The sequence below is a fragment of the Homalodisca vitripennis genome, chromosome 2 (genome assembly GCF_021130785.1).
Source record: "Homalodisca vitripennis isolate AUS2020 chromosome 2, UT_GWSS_2.1, whole genome shotgun sequence".
Taxonomy (NCBI): Eukaryota; Metazoa; Arthropoda; class Insecta; order Hemiptera; family Cicadellidae; genus Homalodisca; species Homalodisca vitripennis.
Window position 1 is genome coordinate 144,595,526 of NC_060208.1, and position 25,522 is coordinate 144,621,047.

Consider the following 25,522-nt stretch of genomic DNA (forward strand, 5'->3'; position numbering starts at 1 on the left):
TCACTAGATATATATAATAGAACAGTATCATTATTTTTACTAAAATATTACCATATTTGTATAAACACTGCCCTTATTTTATTCTTTTATAGTTCCAATGATATGTAACTCAGCAAACTAAATATCTTTCATGTTTAGATGAATCAACATATTGGCTTTTAACATCCAAATTAAATATAAAATATTATTCTTTATTTAAATGTCACTTAAAATAATGTCGAAGTCAACATATAATACCGAGAGTTTTCATTACGCTAAACGCATATTAATTTTTAATATACCTTATTATTGCTGATATTAATTGTTCAAAATAAAAGTATATGCTGATCAGTAATTATTACTTCCAATTTTCTTGATGAATTATAAATTAAGAAATGCACGACATGGCCATGTAAAGACTAGTTGGCTGTCAACCGAGTTACATTATTTATTTATTTATTTCCAACGGACATACTCTCCATTTTTTTACATTCAAGATCCATATACTTAACTATTAACAACTTAACCTAAACAAGAAACTCTACAACAAAACAGGTGAAAGGCTGAAAAATGATATTAACATAATACACTATTGCAAGGCATGATATATAACAAGAATAAATATGTATATAAATGTTTTAAAACTGTAACAATACCATCATGAAAGACCGCAACAATAAATAAACTATAACAATAGAAATAATATAATAACAGAAATAAAATAATAAACTATAACATAACATAACAAGAATATTCATAACAATGTCTCAAAAACAGCAACAGTAAAAATAACAATAGAGATGAAATAAACTACGGCGTACAATAAACAGGGAATATGAAAAAATCTATGTAGGCAGCAAGTTAGCAGCGAAAGACAACAAAAGCTGATGTGTAATATGATAGAAATTAAGTGGAGGCATTTAAGTTGGTAGCACTGCACCTTTCACTTTCCACTTCAATGTTCTCACACCATTGTGGAACAGGTCGACAGTTACAGGCAGGTTGTTGCCGGCCCTCTGCAGGCGTGCCACCGTGCTGTTTGCTGCGTAGTTTGTCCCATAGTGTTGCCTGATGAAGAGGTAATTGGAACGAGTGCTGGATGGTGTCTTGAAATTGAGGAGTTGAAGGACGTCTGGGCAAACCATCTCACCGTTCACCAACTTGTGGACAACCACTAAGTCGGCTACAGTCCTGCGAGTCTCAAGATGTTCTAGTTCAAGTTTGGAGTACAGATCATCAATTGGTACTTGTTTGATGATAATTTGATGGTAACATTATTTTTGCTTAGCCTATATTTTAAAAGTTTTATAAAGCAAAACAGTTTCTCAATCGAAATTAATACGTGTGTACACTCACTTTTCCTGTACGTAAACATGAGGCTAGTAAAATAAATTATATTAGTAATGAAAATGTTATTAAAATGTGCCTGAAATTCACCATTTAACAATTATTAAAGTTTTTTCCCAGAACATTTTTCCAGATTTTTTTCCAGAAAATCTATCTTAAATATTTGAAAACATTCTGATGGATAACAGAAATCTAGTAATACGAATACACACTATACCAAATAAATAAAATAGGTTTAGTATAAAACTTTCCACTTGATGTACTTAAAAATGAACGATTTCATATTCAAACCGTTAAAAGCTGCATTGATTACCTACAGTGTAGTTTCACAAGACCGAAAAACATCTTTCTTCATTTCTAGTGGCAATAGTTTGATGGACAAATTCTGAGAGTTCTAATAAATAGTAGACCTCATTACTAACATACATATTCGCTCTAGACTACCATTTATTTATCACTCTCCAGATTGTTTCCATACTGAATTTAACTGTTTGGAACTGAGTATCAAGCGTTTATAACAGCAGCTGGAGTTCATAATTGAACATGTTTGATATCACTTACAATTCTACAACATTTAAATTAAGCCTGTTAATTAGAAAGCTGAATAGCTTATAACATGTCATAATGAAGCGTGTCTGTATTCAAAGGGATTCAATGAGGTTGTTTATTATCGGCAATATTTAAAAAACTTGAAAATGGATATTAATCTGTACATATATTACAAAAAATAGAGATGTATTGCATTAGTGTAACTAGTAATTTATTGTACGTCATTAAAATAATAGTATTCAGAGATATTCTAAACCCTATAGTTATAAATATTATATATAGGCTGTATATTCTATTCATAAAGTGCTACTATAACACATTTGAATATTATATAACTGTTAAAATGTTTCAAACCCTGAGAACGATATATGAAGAGCATTTCATATATGAACCATCGCCCTTTCCATTTCGTTAGAAAATGTTCTGCATGTTAATGTCGTCATATGTCCGCTATTGCTACACAGATGATAGCCACGTGACCGACATTCTAATTTGTGCATGCCGTTACCCATATTAGTATATGAGTATTTTTACTAGATTTGATACTAGATAGTAATTGTAGTTACATTTCATAAACAAATAAAAGATGAAAAATCTTTAAATTATTACATTTATGAATAAACTCAGATTAAATCTTATCATGGTTTCTTTTTATTCTACAGGTAAAAATCAAATTTGAGGCTTAAGAACAAATATTACATTCATTCCTAAGAAACTGGAACACCAGCTAGGCCACTACAATATAAAGTAGTACATCTTAAAATGATGTCTGTAAATGATGTCTTGAATTAGTTTAATGCATATCATTCTCTGAAAATCTGTTATTTTAACGAGATTAAATTACTACTTACAAGCGTCTTCTATAAATATACACTTCGTCGTGTCCGACTATCAATATCAAAGACCTTTAGTTTCTATGATTGATATTTCAGCTCATTTTACTTTTTAGTTTCAACATCGTTGCAAAACATTTTTTTATATTTTAAAAACTTTCTTAAAATATAACTTAAACTCTTTTCTGGACATGTACAATATTTTATTTAGCATAGTCATTGCACAATCTGTTTTGGTACACCAAATTTAGATATGTTCCTTACGAGTAATAATATTCAAATTTTAATTTCTAACATTTAGATTACGTAATGACGATCTCGGCCCTACAAAAAGCATCTGGGTAACATTATTGTCACTCTTTAGTACTTTACATTAATATAGAAAGTAAGAGAGTAATAACATTGTATATTGTTGTATTGTATAACATTGTATATAATCGGATAGTGTTTGTTACCATCTGACACTTAGATGTCCTTACTTTTGTTAAAACAGATAATTTACAATATATTATATAACTACTTTAAATTAGTTCAGCTAATAGTTATTTGACACATAAAATTTTATCCGATTATATTTAATACTTAACTTCCTTACTGCTATACTTGAAATACATTAAAAGCAATGCAAGTGTTCAATAATAATAACAGTAACCATAGAAATGTTCAAAATGTATAATTTTAGCTTGAAAATAATTACCTGCGTGAAATGTTCACCCTTATATTCTCAGCTCCAATTTGCACCAAACGCCGATCTGTGATGTTCAATACCGCCTCTGTCACAGTTCAGTCAACTGTAACATTCCATCACCAGGCAGGGAATATTACATTCCTTTTAACTTAACGAAATTCGATTCTTGATATTACTTTTAATAAACTCCCTAGAAAGAAGTTGTTTTAATAAGTTGATGATTGTTGAAAATAAACTTAATATTATAAAGTTTTAATCTATATAATTCATAAAGCATCACCCAACAGTACAAGTATTCAGTAGTGACATTAACAGTACACATTATGACGATTGTTTCTTTATTTGTCTCATGGCTCCTCAATTATGATTGAAATAGCACGGAGGATAGAAATCTTGTTTGGGATAAAGATAGCCCTATATAATAAATATGTTTTAAATTGCTGATTATATTCATTTTGTGTGTTTTAAATTAATGTCTTCAGATTTCTAAACAAAAAACTTAGAACGATACAGGATACGGATTAAGCTTTACTTCGATGTCATGAGTTTTGAGAGGACCAAGGCCTTGATGAGTGTTCTATGTTCTTTCTGATTTTTTAACGTCAATCCTCATTCAGAATGATATTGAAGAGTCAAATTTACGGATAATTTTCTTGTATTTATGTACTTTAATATCTATTATATTTTAATTAATACTTTTCTTCAGGTCTCCAAAATCGTAGTCATGGTCAATTAACATAAATAGATATCTCTGACCTATACCATTCTTCTTTTGTGACGGACACATTTAAATAATCAGTTGCCCAAATTCCCCACTCAGTACTAAAATCGAAAACTATCTCTACTGCGTTGCTTTTAACGTTCCAATAAATGTTGCAGCCGGGCATGGTTTAGCACTTTAACTGTTTAGCCCAAATGTTTCGGTATAAATAATCTTTACGCTTCCTTTAGAGTAGCTGGGCAGTATTGTATTTACGGTTCTTTCAATACAAGGCTATGGATTATAATAGGAACAATAGTGATGTGTTTTATCAACATGTGAAATCACGTGAAAAGATAAGTGAGTAAGTCATTCGTTATTATTTTCTTAAGACAAATTACCAGTAGCTATATTGGTATTTTTACTAAATAGTGCAATTTTATGGCAACTATTCCTGAATATTATTAAATGTTTAATTAGGGCTACCTCCATTATGATAATGTCCTAATAATTGTAATAAAACATTTGTATAATAATCTGAAATTGTATTTCTGTTCTTAGATATGAATTATTAATGTAGACTTTTACTGCCAATTCTCTTTTACTGTAATTCTCATTGGTATTTTGCATCTTAATAAGATTTGCTTGCTTGTCAAATAGTTCACTGAATAAACAAACGGAAGGTCATGTGGAGAAAATTTTAAAATTTACATTCATCTTCTATCTTTCAGTAATATATGAAAACAAAAGCATCTTTTAAAATTCTAGAACTGACTAGTGAATGAGTCCAACAGTTTGCATTATAACGCGAAAACAACTGATAAGCCTTATAAATAATTACAACACTATTCTTACGTCTTACCATATCCATATTGAATAACAGATTATGCCAGATTAAGCTAAACAAGTACGTATACATATTCAGTTGGTGCACAGCGCGCCTCGATCTTGTTATTGTCAACTAAATACATTTTGTAAACGAAATTACGTTGAGGCTAAGAGCCCTTTATTTCATCTAACCTACTTCAAAAGCAGCCTAGTACGCCATCTGCGTTTACAAAAAGGTATCATTTTAATTTCTTAAACTTGTAATTAAAATTAATAAATAAGAGAATCAGTACCCTAGAAAACATAACACCTCATACTTTTATTCTTGCCATGTAATATAAAATATCCAATTACCTACATAGCACTCAAACCATATAAGATAGCACTGTCCATCTCCACAGGACTGCAACTACAGCGTTCAACTTGTTTTACTTACCGAAGTGGATACTTCAATGCTCCGAAGTACATTACTTGTGTATATTATCTTGCATTTGAAAACTAGTGTAAAGCCTAATCAAATTTAGAATTGCACGTTTACAGACTACCAAATATCTCGGGGAAATGGTCGTGCATGATAATTCAATTTTAATACACCAAAATCGTGTTTCTATAATGTAACCAAGGTTAATTACGAGTTATTTCATTATTTGGTCACCGTAGCAGTAAACAAATTACTACTATACATTGGCTTTCCGCTCAGTACCTGAGTATGAGTTCCATACGGGCTTTTCTGCGTCATATACGGATCATGATACCCTAAAATAGAGACAAAATACTGTTTATATACCACTCTTAAACAAAACAAACCGCCCAGCTACAGTACCAGTACGTGGTGACGCTCAGCAACCGATACTCGGTAACTGACCAAGTGTCACTATCAAGTCAAGTGTCTATCATAAGGAAACAAATTTAAATGCTGCAGACTTGAATTCTTAGAGAAGGAAATCCACACATCCGATTACCAGTGACTTCCATTATACAGAACAAATCAAAACTTAAATCGGGGTAATTGTCTTCAACATTATAGTGCCTGTGATTATTTGGGGCAATAAACTTCTGATACAAAACAAGGTGTTATCAAATCATTCAAACTAATAAAGACGGTCTCTTAAAGTAGTAACTGGGATTTTGCAGTATTATATTTTCTATTTACTAAACACAAGACCGAGTCCTAAAAAGCTCCAGTAATTAATAAATTAATAAAATACGTTTTGGACTGACGGTTGCTCTACACCAATACTTCCTTAACACCAATTTTTAGTTTATATTTTCAAAGTTTTAAAACCCATATGAACTTCACTTGATTACGTGATATTTCGGCCCTTAATTTATTTCCACGTATACAGGGTGAGTTATAAGTCCCTTCCCCTCCTATTTTTTTTTAAACCGTATAAGTTAGGAGGTTTAAACTCCGTACATATTCGTTAGACCTAAATATCTTGTTTTTCATGGGTTCATTGACTCTCCACCTCCAATGGGGGACGGTCCACGAGGAGTAAGCCGAGATTCTTAAATGTAAGCATAGGTTGATATGCACATCAAATTAAAGGTCTCTTTAAGTAGAATACAATGCCGCAAACCGGACCTCAAAAGGTTCATCCTAATGAAAATTACAGGGTGTTAACATGTACAAAATAGTAATGTGTTATTATCTGCGTTTTATCGCGCAACTTTTTAAAAGTTCATTTAAAAACAATTTTTCTATTGCTGTTTATTCTTTAAAAGAAACTTTATTTTGTTGTGTTTAATGATTTTAAGGGATCACTGGAAGTCCGAGATCTAGGAGTTAACTAAAGGATTTAATAAGAAGTCGATCATGTGTTGTGTCGCCTTGTAAGTATTTTATTTAAAGAATTGTTGTCTTACAAAGGTTTTAGACCCATTTATTTTTATTTCAACAGCGATTCCGGTTCTAATATAGTATGATTCCGATACTAGTAGGTTGTTACTTACCCTTTTATTGTAGTAGATGCTCAAACTGATTGCCTGTTACTTCCTGACAGTAGTATAGTCTGTTAACAAATTCACTCCTTACACGGGTTAGGATTTCTGGTGTTACCTTCCTGCAGGCCTCAGTAATTCTGTTCCGAAGATCTTCCACACATGCGACTGGTGTACAATAAATCACAGACTTCAAGTGTCCCCACAAAAAAAAAGTCCAGTGGGTTCAAGTCAGGGGACCGTGCCGGCCATTCTATTGCCCCGCGTCGTCCTATCCACTTCTCACGAAAATGTACATTAAGGTAACCACGAACATTAACATCGTAGTGTGGAGGAGCACCGTCCTGCTGGAACCTTACTTCTTCTCGATTAAACTCCCCAACATTAGTGCGAATTGTATTTTCTATTAATGGATGAATATTATTTTGGAGCATATGTAAATAACTTTCTCCATTTAAATTTCCGTCAATAAACAGTGGTCCAATCACGTGGTTACCAAAGAGACCTGCCCAAACATTTACTTTCTGGGGATACTGGGTATGATGTTCTCTGTGAACATGGGGATTAGAGTTATCCCAGTATCGGCAGTTGTGTCTATTCACTAAACCATTTACGTAAAATGTACTCTCATCACTAAAGCAGATATTATTTACGGTTGTTGGATTTGCTATAATTAGTCTATCCATAGTTTCACAGAACTGCAATCTTCTGTCCGGGTCATCTTCATTTAATGCGTGATGTAGCATAATTTTGTAGGGATGAAATTTGTGCTTCTTCAGGGTAGTTATTGCTTTGCGTTGTGATACCCCGATATTGTCTGCTATTTGTCTCGAAGAGGTTTGAGGATTTTCCACGACTGTACAAAGAACCTCAAAATCAACTTCTTCTGACAAAGGAGGACGGCCTGAACGTTTTGCATCAGTAACGCTACCAGTCTCTCTAAATTTTGTTATTAACTGCCTTAAATAGGTTCTGCTAACAGGTCTTTCTGGATGGTTTTCATTAAATCGTCTCATTGTTTCGTGGTAATTATTCCCAGAAGCACCAAAAATAAACACCATGTCAACTTTTTCTTGAAGAGTGCGAGACATGTTTCTAACTTTAACAGCACTAAAACTAACAAGGTCAGTAGCCACACTGCAACTAACAAGGTCAGATACTTAATGGCCCAAGTAACTGAAAAAAATATAACATGTCTCCCAGATAACAAACAACTTTCACTTTTACAACGACATAGGGACTATGTCAAAGATTACATTTAAAAATGCAGACCCCATATTCTGTACAAAATTATTATTAACAAAAATTACGAATTATCCTTTTTTAATTCAGATTGTAGCACCGTTTCCAGCGTTAAAAGGCAATGTTAAACGACACATCACATGACCGACTTCTTATTATCCTTTAGTTAACTCCTAGATCTCGGACTTCCAGTGATCCCTAAAAATCATTAAACACAACAAAATAAAGTTTCTTTTAAAGAATAAACAGCAATAGAAAAATTGTTTTTAAATGAACTTTTAAAAAGTTGCGCGATAAAACGCAGATAATAACACATTACTATTTTGTACATTTTAACACCCTGTAATTTTCATTAGGATGAACCTTTTGAGGTCTGGTTTGCGGCATTGTATTCTACTTAAAGAGACCTTTAATTTGATGTGCATATCAACCTATGCTTACATTTAAGAATCTCGGCTTTACTCCTCGTGGACCGTCCCCCATTGGAGGTGGAGAGTCAATGAACCCATGAAAAACAAGATATTTAGGTCTAACGAATATGTACGGAGTTTAAACCTCCTAACTTATACGGTTTAAAAAATAAATAGTGGGGAAGGGACTTAAAACTCACCCTGTATGTTTTATTTCAGAGTAGAACGTTAGCATAAATTCAGAGTCTTTTGTTTAGCTTTTAAGTGGTTACTATTTTAGGTTTAATAAATTATAATAATGTTAATATTTATTTGAAGAATGCATTTATCGTACTTGAGATTTAATTGGGTATTTAATGGTTCCAACCAAGTGCTGTAATAGTTTGCGATTATTTATTTATTACTTGCTTGATTAATTATTAAGACACTCTGCTTTTCAATGTCTCTACTATGTTTTGCTATACTACCCCAACCTATACCTGCACTCTTGATTCTGGACTCGTACATAGACTCGCTTTAAATATTAAGGAACACTTTAAGGATTATATATCAATTTATTTAGAAAAGGACACAATTTTAAATGTATACTTATTATTCAAGAGATTGTAGCAAACGCCGAAAAATAAGTAAATTTCTGAAGAACTGACTGTTAAAATAGATCTGAGCAACAAACTGCCTAAAACATTCAACAGAGGGTTGATGATGATGATGATGTTAGCTCTATCGGACGTCGGCACGCGTCACTGCAATGACGTCACGATTGTCGAATACACTCAGCGTCCACATAAACATATCCCTTGGTATTGTCCACAGTTTATGTCCAACAGAGGGATTGTACTGAATTTTGAACCTAACAAATACATAACACCTCTTAGTATTTGTGTATTACCCATTATTTATTTACAGAGAGTTGATACATTACTAATATTATCCGATTGTAATACCTCCCGGAAGGATAAGTTATAATATTTTAAAAAGTCCTAGAGTAAAAATATATTCAATGTTATAGTTGTCTTGCTAATATGCACACGCCCGTTTTGATACAGAAATTTATATTTTTGTTATTGGTACGCCAAGGATTTCACATAAATTCTAGGTCTGTGTCCAAAACTCGTAAAGTATAATTACTAGTGATTAAACACAGAGATTATAGAATATGGTCATGTGACACTTAATTCAGTACATTAATTTCATATAGAATAGAATATTGAAGAATCGGTTATATTTCTCTTTAATATTGCAAAAAATTGCCTTTTACGGATATACCCGTACAACAAAATATGATTTAGGGTTATTTCAGTCCATGATTTAACTTTCATGTTAACAGGTTTACTAAAATATCTACGGAAAATAATTAATTCTAATTTACTAAGCGTTTATAATCTTTAACGATATAAATTGGGGAATATAATGATTTAAGTCACATATAATAATGAGTGAAAACAATATATGCATAACTAAAACTGTAACAAAAATATAAAAACGAATTTTAAATATCTTTAGTATCCATAGGTTTATTGAAACACTCGTAGCATCCTCATTTAAAGTGTTATATGAAAACAAATAGATCGTCTCTTTGATTTTTGTACGCTTTTATAAAAGGAGTTTTTAATGGTAAATAGGTCGTGTGGTACATACATTTAATTACAAATATTTGGTGTCTCTAAACATGATTTAAAAAATATATATTTTTCGACTTACCTTGTATCATTTTTGGAAATGAATATGAAAGAAGGAGGAGAAGGAAGAGTAATTTCAAAGGGTAGATAGGTGAGTGGTATTAAATGTATGTTTATAACTATATTTCGTGTCTTTAGAAATTTGTTTATCAACTACCCTCTACACAATTTTCAGAATTTAAAAGACCATGGTCACTTCTGTTATGATAGTCACTGTTATAATGGTCACTGGTAACAATGGTAAATATGGTATAGATATTCAGAATAATGTGTAGAGCCTGCTTTATTCACCATCATGGTTCTTTACAGTTCCCGGTTTACAACTTATTTTAACGAGCTGTATTATAGTTAAAATGCTTGAACTTGAGTTTATACACATTGTTTACAAGATTTTAATATATATATATATATATATATATATATATATATATATATATATATATTTGTAAAAATCTTTTTTAACCCTATCGTAAAGATAGCGGTAGTAGGAACGTTCTATTAACATATAACTTCTCGTGGCACAGGGACAATTTAAATAAATTTTAAATGTGAGATTTTGGATTGAGGGAAGACAAAATATCTTTAGTTTGGTTGTGATTTGGCTACGATTCTTAATTCATAAACATTTTTATTTTTTCAATCCATTCGGTTTTTCAAGACTGCATATTGTAAATCAAATCCCACCTTGATGGTAGGTTGCCTCTCGTCTGATTTTAAATTTAATGCATACTATTAGTTAGCTATGAAGTAAGTAATACATGTTACAATAACCATTGATTGATTCATTTTAAAAAAATGACATTTTATGGTGAGGATAATAATAAATTTGAGCATCCCTCTTACAACCAACTTGCAGACACGAAAATAAATGTTACATCAGTGGCAACTAACAATATATAAATCCAGTGGAGACCTGCAGTATATTTATCTAGTTAACGAACGCTTTTGAGCCCCAGCATAACTAGCGTAGCTGACAGTTTCTTTGTAAGTATAAATTCATTTATTCATTTTTAAAATAATCAGATTGTGTCCTTGTATATTGCAAATCGGTTTCTCGATTCTAGGCGATTATTACTTATCTTTATAGAAAAAAACATCGCTGTGTCACTTAAAAAGTTTAAAACACAAAGCGTTCAGTGTTAAAACTGGTCAAACACTAAAAGAAAGTAATCAATATACAACGCATAAAAAGCCAAAAGTATGCTCACGATGGATGACCCGACTCACAGAGGGCTTACAATAGCTGCACTAGCGTAGGGACAAAACCAAGTGGCACTGAGAACCAGTTTTAGCAATTTCACTGATCAAAACTGAATCAAAAGTTTCCGACAGTTATGCATTTCACAACTACAAAGAACTCACCCTTGTTTGTTTTCTCAGGAGAGGACGCTGAAACCTCTCATTGAACTTAGTCCTAATAAAAATTTTGAGCTTATTTTCTGGTAATGGGATATTCAGGATGGTGTATTGTACCAGGTTTGTGGTAGGGCTACCCCCTGACAAGCTACAAGAGGAAGGATAGCGTTAGATTTTCATCTCTTTCATTAATTAACGGATAAGCGATTAAGTAAGATTGGTTACACATACTACATCAAACGCAGCAGCATATTTCAGGTTATCTACTTGATAATCGATAACTGAAATCACTTGTAGGGATGCATTTTTATACACCTATGACCATATGCACATAGTATGACGATAAAATTTAAACAATTTTATTGTGTCAAAAATATTATAACTTCATAAGTCATATTCACCTGATTTATTTAAGGAATATTTTGATAAAAATTTCGGGATCAGTTTAACATGTTTAAAATATCAAAAGTATAGTTCAGTGAATAAAAAGCCACAGTAATAACACTAGAAGGACATATTTCAAATAGCTAATGAGACCAGCAAACTTATTTGGTTTGCTTCAACGATGCATTTAAAATGATGCCCTCTCACCGTAAAATTGTTTGCTTTCTGATAAATATATGAAGCTACAACTCAAAGCAAACGTTACTTTATTAATTTAACGTTCACTCTATCTCCAGTAGTACTTTACTGTACGTACTGTATTTACTGTTTACCATTTACTGCTTACTGCATACATACATTTCATTCAGATACAAAAATACGTGTATATAATTCTACGTTGATGTTACAATGTAATAAAAATATAAAATTTTCGGTCGCATAGGGGCTTGAATTTTCTAGGCTGGCACTGCTAAAAACGTTGCATTGACTATTATGGAATTCTCACTAAGTTCTTGCCATGTTATCTGTTTCAAGTATTTTTTCTTTAAATACTTTAAATACATACAAGACAGAACTAATGGTCTAGTCTAATGCGGAAGTTCGCCTTTCAAAGAAAAAAATAAAGCAAATTGTTAACTAATTATAGGTCCTAATACTCAGTAACTTTGTTGTGATGTAACTTGTTATTGTTATTCTCTTGTCTTGTTAAAATTATTTATTTTGTTACTAGTCTTTGTTATGTTTGTTACTGTATTGTTATCTTATTGTTTTGTTGATATTATGCATGTTGATATCCGATTGTTCTGTTAATACCATTTTCATTGTTACAATTTCATTGTTTCATTGTAAACATAGTTTTAAGTTGTTCTTATACCTATATTTATCTAGGTATAATATATATCTAGGTAGATAAATAAGTCATTTTTTTAATTATAGGCTAAATGGTTATGTACCGTTGGAAGAAATAAATAAATAAATTAAGTTGGCTGTTGGAGTTGGTGGGCTTCGCTAATTTTTAAGGCAGTTGGTAGTCTGGTCATAAGGGCATGCAACTCCTGTTTCCTTTGAGTTGCCGGCTTCTCATCTTCCAAGGTGGGATAGCTGAGATGTAGTATCCGCTATGCCTGCCTCCTCATGGATCTCGACAGGAGATGGCCCCTACCTCCATCCTTACCTATTTTTAATATCCTGTCACTCCGGAAGATTGACTATAGGTTCCTTTACTAAGTCTTATTTAAAGCGGGTTTATAAATATTAATACTCATTCATATTAATACTCGGGATTCTATTTCTAAAAAATGCTTAATTTTTTAATATTGAATTGATTATGAATTTATGACTTTAAAATAAATTAAATCTAATTTGAAAAATAGTGACTCCATTGTAATATATCAGAAAAAGATTTTCTCTTTATTTAATTACTGTTCCAAATAACTGTAATAACATTTAAATAAAAAGATAGTAAAAGGAGAATTTTAAAACTAGTTCAATACCAGACTCAGACTAATTTTATAATATTTTGAAAAACTACATTAAAAATGTTTTATGTAAACAATCCCTGTGTCCATGTTAAACAGCCAAAGCATTTAAACAATTGTGATCATACTCTCCTTTTGTAATTTACAGATACAAATGTATAAAATATATAGCAGTAAGTTGCAAATTTTCACGATTTTTCGACATTATAGAAACAACGATAGTTAACATAAATTAAAACGTTTTAATGTAGTTTTTCAAATTATATTAAAATCAATTTGAGACACTTATTAACTGATATTAAATAAATATTTGGTTTAAAGTTATTATTATTTAGGTTTACTCTATTACACATACATACACCTCTCTAAATATTGTGATAGTAAATAGTTCCAGCTTCAAAATCTAAGAAAATACTAGACCTAGCAATTGTTGATAATTTGTTTTAGATGAAAACTCTGCTTCGTGTTTTATATTAAAAAATATTGTTGTTAATATTTCTTTAAGTTATTAATTATGCCGTTATTAATTATTACACTTTTTAAACCAAAAGATATCAGAGAATTAAAAAAAGCGAGAACTAGGCATAACATTTAAACGTTCACGGAAGCTGCAACTGAACGAGTATCACACCAGGAAATTAAACACGTCCAATATTTCTGTAAGTTAGCAATTTCCTGATCACTTTCTAATGTTATTCTGTTCTTATCAAGAATCATATAAAACTGAACGAACAGCACACCGGGAAAATAAGCAGGTGCTGTCATTCTGTTACTCAGCAACTTCTCATTGCTCTGTAATGTGACTCTGTCCGTTTCAAATATCATACAACTCAACAAACATCACACCAGGAAATTAAACAGATACATTCATCTGTCAGTTATCAACTTCCTAACCGAACTTTAATGTTTTATCGATATAGTGAGGCACGCATGTGTCTGTCAAATTTAATCTTTCAAGAACATCCGAAAGTTGAAAAACGAAATATAGTTATTTTAGTGTTTACAAGCCTATTTCATTCCATTTTCGTTGTTCACTTAATGAAAATTATTCTATTTTTCTGAGGAAAGAATGTAACTCGGGTGTGAAAATCTGTTTAGGAGAAATAGAAGTAGAATAACAAAATATAGCTCTTCTAATGGTTGCAACCCCATTTCAACCTCTATGGACGACGTTTGATCATGGAAATTGATGTTGCTTTCACATGAGATAAGAGGCATACTATGTGGTGGGTACATTAGTGATATGTGAATATGTGAGTGACTTAGGGTACATATACATATGTATTTATGTATACCCTAAGTCACTCACTCATTCACATATCACTAATTCACCCACCACATAAAGAGTTATTAATCTTTTGCTATCTTGTTCTGCTATATTAGATATAATGCAGAAAACGCTAATAGAATACTAGTAGTATCTACATTGTGTAAAAATGTATGTGTTCATATTTACTATTGAGTTATTCAATCTTATGTTGGTGAAATTGCAAATAGACCATATATTTATACTGTCATCTAACCTACTGCATTGCCTAAAAGGGTTTTATAGAACAGTTAAGAACAGTTTTGTACTGTTTACTATAAGTTACCTAACCATAAAAGTTAAATGGAACTAAACATTCTGGCAGCTCAGAGAAGGGATCACGTCAATGTGGCTGAGGACAAGTCCAGTTCTGAACTTATCCGGGTATTACATTTCACCTTGAAACTTTAAGGAAACAGAACACTTTTGTAAGATTCGACCGCAAGAGATAACTTATCAATTCTACAAATAGAGCACAGCGACTACCCTCTGTGGAGTAAGAGGCTCAAGGGATAAACATTTAAAAGGGAACATTTAAAAGTTACGTGGCGTAGCTCTAGCATCGGACCTCAAAACTAACTGACACAATACCTCTGATCTCTGCACATCTCGCCTGTATGAATGATCTATATCCTGTGTAACTAATACAAGTAACTTAAATTTACCGCAATATCCAAATCAACTGCATTACTTTGAAGCGGAAGTTTGTATCCGTAAAGGATGTATCAGTGTGACAAAGTTCAGACCTATACAAAGTGAGTTGGATACTGCACATTAGATTCAATCATAGAAACACAGAAACCTTTGTTAAGGTTAAGTTTACAGAATAATTGACAAGTGCAATAACAAGAGTACTAGCACAGGCCACGTGTTGCTGTTGTGTGAGAGAAAATGCTTATCTCCCCTCAACTGTTACTAGTCTCCCTTCAACATTACATATCACCTTTGGTAAGTCTAAGTTGTAAGTCAAGAGTAGGATGAATTTTGTGCAGATACGACTGTGAATCGTATTACTGTATCTTAAATTTGGCCTAGCCCTTTCCCTTAACTAATCCAGATTCTATTTATTAGCTTCAAAAATATAAAGATTAGACAAATTACGAGAGGAGTATCCCTGCTGAATAAAGCTTTTACATATTATTTTGAGACATATCACATTTCAAAATGTACAGTCACAGCTATTCACACTTTAAAAATCTCTTCATAACTACACTATTGACAGATGCCATACATACTATCTAGTCCCGGTTTATGGCTAACAGTTAACTCTTTGTTTGAAGGTTATTTTTGACGATGGAAGGATTGTGAAGGAAACAGGATTTTTCCGGACATTTGCCATCGTTCAGTTTGTAATTATGTATTAGGTTAGTTCTTTACCTGAAGAAGAGATCAGATTGCAGATCTCGAAACGTAGTGTTACTGATTTCTTGTTTCACTGAACGATGGAAAATGTTCGGAAAAATCCTGTTTCCTTAACAGTTAACATTCAATGCTTACTTCCACATGTGTTCTAATAATATTCTAATAAATAGTTACTCAAGATTGAAATAGTCATATAACATTTTGGGCATTGTAAGTAATCATTTTATACATAATTATATTGAAAATATTATAGTTTTATTGTCTTTATTCATACAAATTTTCATATATTATTCTTTAGTTACTGTAGCTAAAAAAACTAGACACTCGTTTATTAAATTGGATCAGACATATTTTTAAAACTTGAAGACCAAAGGTTTACTCGGTGTCCCTTGGGTATTTTGTGAAGCAGATGCTGAAGGCTTTGTGACAATATATCAAGTGCCTGAATATGACACGACAATCGCTCAGAGGGTGCCATCCCTCTTTATAACCTTTTGGAAAACACTGCAAGGTATCCGTCTTAATATTAGTAATGAATTATAATAAATAACAGTAATATTATAAATAAAAGGTGGATGACCTACTTTAGTAAAAATCAGGCTGATAATTTACTGAAGCCCTCTAATTGTCACTTTTAATTAATCAGCAAATTAGTTAGGATCATCTATACGGTATGAGTATCTCACGACAAAATATTGCCGGAAGTTTAATGTTACTGATTGACTGTGGTTATTAATGTGTTATGTTGGTGTAACCAATCAATCGTATATGTTTGACTTCCCTTCGTGTATTTGAGAATCGAGGTTGACTTAAAGGACTCCTTGTATCGTTCATGTAGAGAGCATCAGTTTACTTCTGAAGTAATGACACACTTTGATTGCAAGATTCTCTGCCAACTTTCCTAAGTCAACATTAACTCAGATGAGCTCATAATACCGCTTTGGTTCTTATTAAGTCCTATATTCATTACACGCTGTCTTGTTATTAGCAATCTGCATTAAAGAGACTGTCAATATCTTTAGAAGAATACGATACCTTTCTGGAGTCATAGTCATTGAATGTACAGTAAACAACTAGTACATTTAATGTTTTTGTAAAAAATGTCTTATCAACATTTTTTATAATGTCACGCGTTAGGATGTGCGTCAATATTAATGTCAAACATGTTAGTGACAAATGCCTTATTGTGCTATTGCAAAACGTATGTTAAATTTCCTAGGATACAGTTTATAGTATACTAAGCGAATTACAATCATGTTATATGTTAAAAGTAACAGTATAAACGTTTTGTTTTTAATAAAAATTCACGAATATATTATATTTATTCAGAAATAAATTTAGGTTAGTAGACAAATTAACATAGCGTATTATAGAGCTTAGTGCTCCCCTTAATTAAATTTTTAACTTCAATCGACGCATATAAATATATATAATAAATGTACAAATAAATGCCTATATTTTTTTTATCTAGCATAATAAATTGGATTCATCGATGATGTCATGTTATCACGAGATATTCATTTTTATGTAATGTTCTAATGAGAAATGTCCAATATTTTGTTATCATATTTCGTGTATTACCCTTTCACATAAGAACAAGAAAAAAATGCTAAATAAGAAATCAATAGACGAGTTTTGACCTTTATTATTGTATTAGAAGACTATGCAAAGTTTATTATGTAACCTACATATGTAATTAAAAAATGTTAGTATTAATCGATCAAACGTGTATAAAAAATTACCACATAAAAAATCCTTCATGTTTGTACAAAATTGTTAAAAACGTTTGCCCGAACACTTTAAACATAAGGAAAATCGTAAATACATTTTTCAGATAAAAATGAAATACGTAAAACTATTAAATACTCAACATTGCAATTAACTGTTGTGTGTGTTACTGTTACTAACAAATATATTTTTTAAGTTATAAATCAAAGTGATAGTCATCCTAAGTGCATACGGTAGTACACCGTTTGCATATGACGTAGCTATAGTAGGAAGGGTTGATTCAATGCAAATAATGAATGAGTTAAGCTCTTCATTCGCCTTCCGCTTAGTGCAGTGTCTGGCATCTGAAACTGCTTCAGATTGACTCCTGGAATCGGGAGTCCTCGTCTGTCTGAAGTGATCCCTAAAAAATCGTCGCAGTCTGGAAGGCTTTCAAACGACCTTCATGCATCAGAGGCACCTAGACTATAAAGTATAGCTGCTGGGTAACCAGACTGAGCTCCTTTGTAGCCTAGGTAATCTATGATGTCAAAACGGTGCAAGGAGTTTTGAAAGTCTTCATCGCCATACATTCTTTGAATCTATTCAGACAGGCGTGAACTCCAGGTTCCAGGAGTCAATCTGTACCGCTGTCATATTTCAGACACTGCTCTAAGCGGTAATTGAATGGATTAAGGGATTCTCAATATTCGCATAGTACGCTTTAGATAAATCATACATTTACCCAACAAATGAGAATATACAAATTTCTGTACCCTATAAATACTAATTGCTAAGTTTATTATTTTTTTATTATTCTCTTTGTTCTTTTACAGTAAATGATTAAAATAATAGAATATAGTTATTGTCAGCGTAACTAATTAATTGTTTTTGCATTTATGTAGACAACCTGACAATTATGGCGAAGAGAGAATTCACTGCAAATACTTAATTGCATTATAAAGTGACAGAGAGAAACAATTATTAGTGACTGTACTATCATATTGTACTTTGAACAACTCCCTTTGTAATAATAATGCGACACTCTATCGTATATTGCATAATTACAAATTATAATCTATTAAAATATAAAACTACTGTTCTACATATTGTTTAGTGGACTTTTTAATTTACCGGTAATTGCTTTTTGTTACCTACAAGAATTGAAATTACGTGTTTTATCTCTGGCTTAGTTCTATTGCATTTTAATAGATAAGTCTGTAAGTGTTGTATATTATTTATCATTTTAATATAATAGCCATCTGAAACCTTTTGTAACTAAATTAAGGGTATAGAGGAAAATATAATGGTTACAGCCCTCAACGTATTTGCGATTTATACAAAAAGCTCATATTTTTTCCAAAGTACTGAAGCAGTGACAAAAGATGTAAAGTTTTGAGAGCACAATAAATAATATTGTTTTTAAATAAGTTACAGATAAGTTTTCAAGTGTTTATGGTATTTTTATTGTAAAACTTCAACAATTTTTGCAAGGATTTGAAGTCCAACAAGAAATAAAAATAAAATTACATGGTATGCCAATATTATATCATGCTTTTATTTTTATATATTTAATACATCAAATCAAAAGTTGAATATAGTAATAGAATATTTGTGGCTTCACTCAAGCACCTTATTATACCTATTATTATTATACGTTTAAGCAGTTAGTTTTACAATTTAAAAATAATATCGGTTATTGGTTTGAACCATTTAAAAAGATATATTATTGCTTATTTGGTATAGAGTGTAAAATAATAATTGCGTATTTTGTATCCAACAATAATAGCCAGAGGAAAATAGTTATTTTGTAATATTTTATGAAACATATTTCAATAAAGTCAGTCTATTCCAAGAAATAGTTTGTAATAGCAGTGCATAATGAATGGTCTAACTATGAGAGCACCCATGCATTAAAAATTAGTAACTTCTATGATGCACCTATTTTTACACTAATCATCACCTATATACTTTCTCTAATCTCTATAGGGTCTAGAGTCACATATATAGTAATGTTACTGGATAAGTACCTCTTGTTCTTTACTTTATACGATCCCTATCTCTGAAATGTTAAAAAAATATATTTTGTGTTAAGAATCATTTTTATTGCAAGCTGTCCTTCAACTTTATCACCTACGCATTTCCTATTTTCTGCAGACTAATTCTAAAATTATTATCACGCAACACATTCAAACATCTCTATTCTGGCTTTATTAAACATTTATATCGCCATATGCTACCAAACCTCGATTTGCTACTATATGATAATAATATAATAATAGATTCGGAAATATCTTATACGGATTGTGGTAGTATATTACATCTAGGCATGAGAGCTGTAGGTTTACAGACGTTCACCGTTACTTTGAACTTACATGACGTTCCATCAAAGTAATTTAATTGTATACGTAAGGCCTATATTGGAAGTGTTTACAACAGTTAGGTAGCATTTTTATTACAGGCCCTTGGCTAAGTTATTATTTAGATTATATTAATTGCAAGTTCTTGTTCTTTGGATGAAATTACTATGGATACAGATTTTAGATATGTTTTACTAATAGCCTATATTTACATAAGATCACTAACTAACAATTATTAAAGGAAGTTATAAATGAGATACTTCTGTTTTAAAAATACCTTGATTAGTCTTAATTTCTATATCATCGTGTGTATAAGGGTATTTCTAGACATCTTTAAGATGAATTAAGAATATAACTGGTCCTATTTAGTATCCCTGGGGTACGCCATACCTAGTATTTTTACCACCGTATTTACGTCATGTATACTGTGCCATCACGTGTTTTGTGCAATTGACGTACGGCAGCCGATACTCCCGGTAAATGACTTAGTGTCAATATTGCAACAATTTTATCAGAATGGAAACTAAATTAATATTTTTTAGACTTGAATTATTGCAGAAGGAAACCTACACATTATAAGGCAGCGACATTCCACGAATTATACAAACTAAAACGCAAACAAGATCGGAGTAATTGCCTGGAAGTTCATTGTGCCAGTAAGGATTTCGCGGTTGTTGTACGTCAATAAGCTCCCGACACAAAACGAGGCCTTGTGTTCTCAAAGCATTCGAATTGATAACAACGGTTTCTTGAGGTAGTGTCTAACTAGAGAGAGTTTTGCTGTGCTTTTGCATCAGTAAGCTCTGTACACGAAACACAGTCCCGAGTTTTCAAAAAACTGCACTTCGTTGAATTCGTTTTGTATTAGAGCTCACGGTAGCTCTGCACTAATATTTGTTTGACGCCAAACCACAGCTTATATTCTGAAAGTTTTAAACCCCTTATGAACTTTTATAGATTACGCCATGTACGTAAGTACAATTTATATTTTCGTATTATAAATTAGCCCTTTCATGCGAGACATATATTTCTTAATGTAATATAAAGCAAAGTTGTAAATAGTAAAGTAACTTACCTTGGTTTATATTTTATTTGGCAGATTAATATTGATAATAGTGTGGTGATGTCCTTCTAGCTTCATGAATCTTACGTTATCTCGATAAATGGCTAATACCGTTGTGATATTGTTTTAGGGAAGTTCAACCATCTCTGACTCCAACTTCGAGTCTCTTATTACAACTTCGAGTGCTTTTAGACTTCTAGTTAGTAAATTTTCACTTTTTCCGACTACAGCTGCAATGTCGAGCTAAGATGCTGACGCCCGCGCTTGTGAGTCGACATCAACATGAAGTGAAGTTAATTTTAATTTTTAAATAATTATTAAGTTCGTATGCAAAATTCCCAAAGAACATTGGAACCATTAGACCCACACCCAAGATATCATTTAGTTCTTAATCACTCTATTTGGCAGCAACGTGGCAATACATTATTTTATTTTAACATCTAGAAGTGGTACTTTTATGTTTATATGCCGCAGTTAAATATATAAGTAAACTTTGAAAATCGAGTATTCATTACTACAACCTCAGTGGTATCCAACTCCATGTGTTTCGTCTATTCGGTACACACTTATGTTGTAGTACCCACCCAACCTGCCAGGAAATCGCATTACTTAAACACTGCTATGAAACTCAATGGACAAATATATGAATGCATCATGTAGCAAGATAGTTCAAGAAAGATCATCTGTCAAACTTTATTTTTTCACGAACGCTCATTTCTACATATACATGAGTTCTGTGATTGCACATGTTCAACCATAGAATTTTGCTGAGCCTTGCTGAAGGCAACAAGGCTTACACGCAGTTTCTCATTGTATTACAGAATAATTTAATCCAAAAAAGAGAAAATTATTTGCAAAATTGTTAGCGTGGTAAAACATGCTTTTTAGAATTTTTACTTTCATAAGCATTTTAGACGATGACATTAAAATTTATCTTCAACCCGATTTCACATTTACGATTAAACTACTAGAATGCAAAGTTGATTTGAAACATAACAAATAATAAAAAGAGGTACATCATTACGTATGTACTTGTTTGTGGATGTTGTTATGCAATAAAAATCAGCATGTAAGCTATGTTTCTTTAAACACCAAATTTCGATGCATAGAAGGTTTAATGGTACACATTTTTATTATATTGGGTTTCATATCAGTGTTTAAATAATACAATTTTAGACACAAAATCACTGCACAATTATGATGTAAATTTAGGGATAGCGAAATTCAATATGCCCACCGCCAGCTCCAGATCGATTAAACTTCTTAAACGGTGCCGAACATTTCCAAATTCATTTTTTCTGAAATCATTATATTAGTCTCCACAATTCAACCTATCCCTTAAGAGCTTCAATTAATATATTAAATAATAAATTGATCATCACTCTATAACTTCTAAAATCATGCTTCACTATAAATTCATACAATCTAGCGTTTAAAATCCTAAAAGAGTAAAATATAAAAAAAACCACTTGATTTAACTCCACGATGCAAGAGAATGGCTGAATGTGACATATGACTGATATAGTGCTGCTATCTGGTGGCCACTCTCTCATCATGTGACGTCACATTTATTTGTCAACTTAGCTTTACGTTTCCACAGTCGTTCTGACTTGTGTAATATATCTGAGAAGGTTTCACAACATAAAATATGTAACCATAAATAGTCAAGTATTAAAAACGCACTGAATAAACTAGCATGGTGCCTTCACTCAGAATTTCTACTTTCTTACGTTCTCTTATTAGTTATATCTTGTCATCGAGATCTTTAATTTGAAATAAACCTACATTGTAGACTTTAATAGAATTCCGAGGGACCGCCTACTTGATGAGACACTAATGGTGTGAAAATATTCTTTTATTAGATGCAAGATCTATCGAATACTCCGAACTCCCAGGCGCTGTCGATAGCTGCGAAAGACCAGTTAAGTGTTAAGAACTGCAACGGATAATTACCTGAATACAGTGAGCGGGGAAAACACTTGTAATTAAAATAATCAAATAATATGGTAAATGAAAATGGAATAAAATTGAACGTTAACCTGGAAAATAATTATTGATAATGGTAATGTTGGTTCTCCATAGATTTAGATTATAAAATTGATATCTTAGAGGTTCAACACAATTCCTGATCACATACAATGGTAATTATTAATGTGTATCTAATTTAATGAATTTTGTTTTGCACTTTACCTTATGGGTTGGCTTCTAAATGAGCTTTCGACTAATGTTCGTATACTGTTTCATATTATAAATAAAAATTAATCACTAAACTAATTGCTGATTACTAATCTCGAAATTTGCTGGACCGATTCACCTAACTATTTTGTAAAATATTCGTTGAACTCCAAGGAAAGTTTTTATGAAGATAAAAGTTGCCAGAAATATTATTTATTGGTAAAAATAATTTTATTCAGGAAATATAATTCAAATTTAACTGATAGCTAAACAGCTGTTGACACTTGCAGTTGAAGTTTGCCCAAGAGGCTAAAACAAGTATACAAAACTTGATAACTGGTGTAATACAGAAAACAAAGGCAAATGTACTATCCAAATTTTCTCTAGACTGCACCAAAGACGAATTTAATTGCAAATACTATTTAAACCTACCTTAACGAACAATGCTTAATGTTTGCTCTAAGGTACTTGGCTTCATTGATATTTTCATATGGCATGTATACGGTGACTGTAGGAAAAGCAGAGGAATGAACAAAAACCATGTTTAGCAATTCTAACCCACAAGCCATTCTTTCCCAGACTGCAGTACAAAATACATTAAGATTTCAATCACGAAAAACCGTTTTATAAAATTATTATTTAGAGATATCGCATGAACTTAGTAAGAATTACTTCTTGTTGCGAAATTAGAAGCTTTTCGACTGCAGTTGGGTGCTTAGTTATATCTGTGTCATAGAGTTTTTCATCGGGACAACAAGACTAACACAATTATGGAGCCGTAATTTCATTAGACCGGAAACACATTTAAACAGCAGGAATAAACACTTTTCGACTGTAGATAGTTTCTCGATCAGTGTGTATATTCTCATCGGGATAAGAGGACAAAAAGAACTTTGACGCTGGGAACATAGCTTTCGGTCTAAGATTACAAGAGCTGGAATTAGACGCTTTTGACTGAAGTACGTTATTGAGACTATACATGTTTTTTTTTAATTGGGCCAATAAGGCATCTTCATGGGCATATTTAAGACCAACCCAAGGTAGTTCCTTGAACAAAACCAGTGCTTTTCTGGACAATGTAGGGGAGAAAACGCTATCACCGTCATACAGTATTCCTTTGTTTCTAATTTGCAAATCTTGTTTTATCCCTTTGAAACCCTCTCCAATCCTGCTCTCTTTGTTTATTTGGCTTTATAGTATATTAGTTGTAGTATTTACCGGTTCACTACAAACCACATAAGAACTGTTCGATCACCAAGAACTTTGGAAAATAATTATAACAATATATTAATTTAAACAAACTCTCCAAAAATATAAAGTTTTTATTTTTGTGAGGCCTTTCGTACTCAATGAGAACATCTTCGGACCCACACAACTGAATAAAAGTAATAATAACTTCAAGTAATAAGAGCTTCAAGAATGTAATTATAACAATTTTCAAACCTAATACAATTTCATTGGCCAGCTTCGTACGTTTTTCCGTTCTATTATGGCGGCGCGGTCGTGCCAACTTTCAAAAAATAAACAAATCCGTTATTTATTAATTTATATAACAATTATTTTTGTACAAATAACAATATATATTTCCAAAATTTCACTTCCTACAAAATCCAACAGCTTTTCCTGAAGTTTTTTTTACAGATATATCAAAATTATAAACTACTATTAAACTAATCTCTCTTAGCAAAAAGTATTTGAGAAGCTTTGGAGCATAATACTGTAGGTTATGTAAGTTATGATTGCTTATTTACATTACCAAGTATAATATTATTGAAAACATTTTAAACAATACTACTGTCAATTACAAATCAGAATAGCCTACTACTTCAAGAATACCATATCAGGGATTAATGAATGAAGGTATTAAAGATTATTTTGCTGAAGTACTTATAGGATTTGACTATCAAATCGAACAACTGGAACTGTTGAAAGCAAAGTGGTCCGAAACGTTCAGCTCAGTCGCCTCAGTAAACACTTAGTCGACCGTGAATGTGTGCTGTTTTATGTGTAAGCCGTTAGTTGTATTGGGTCATGACGGAACATTTTGTTAGTTTTTAGATAGTGTGAACGCTTCAGACCTAATGAATAGACTTCCCTTGATTGTAAAATCGTATATCTGTTGTTAAATACACTGT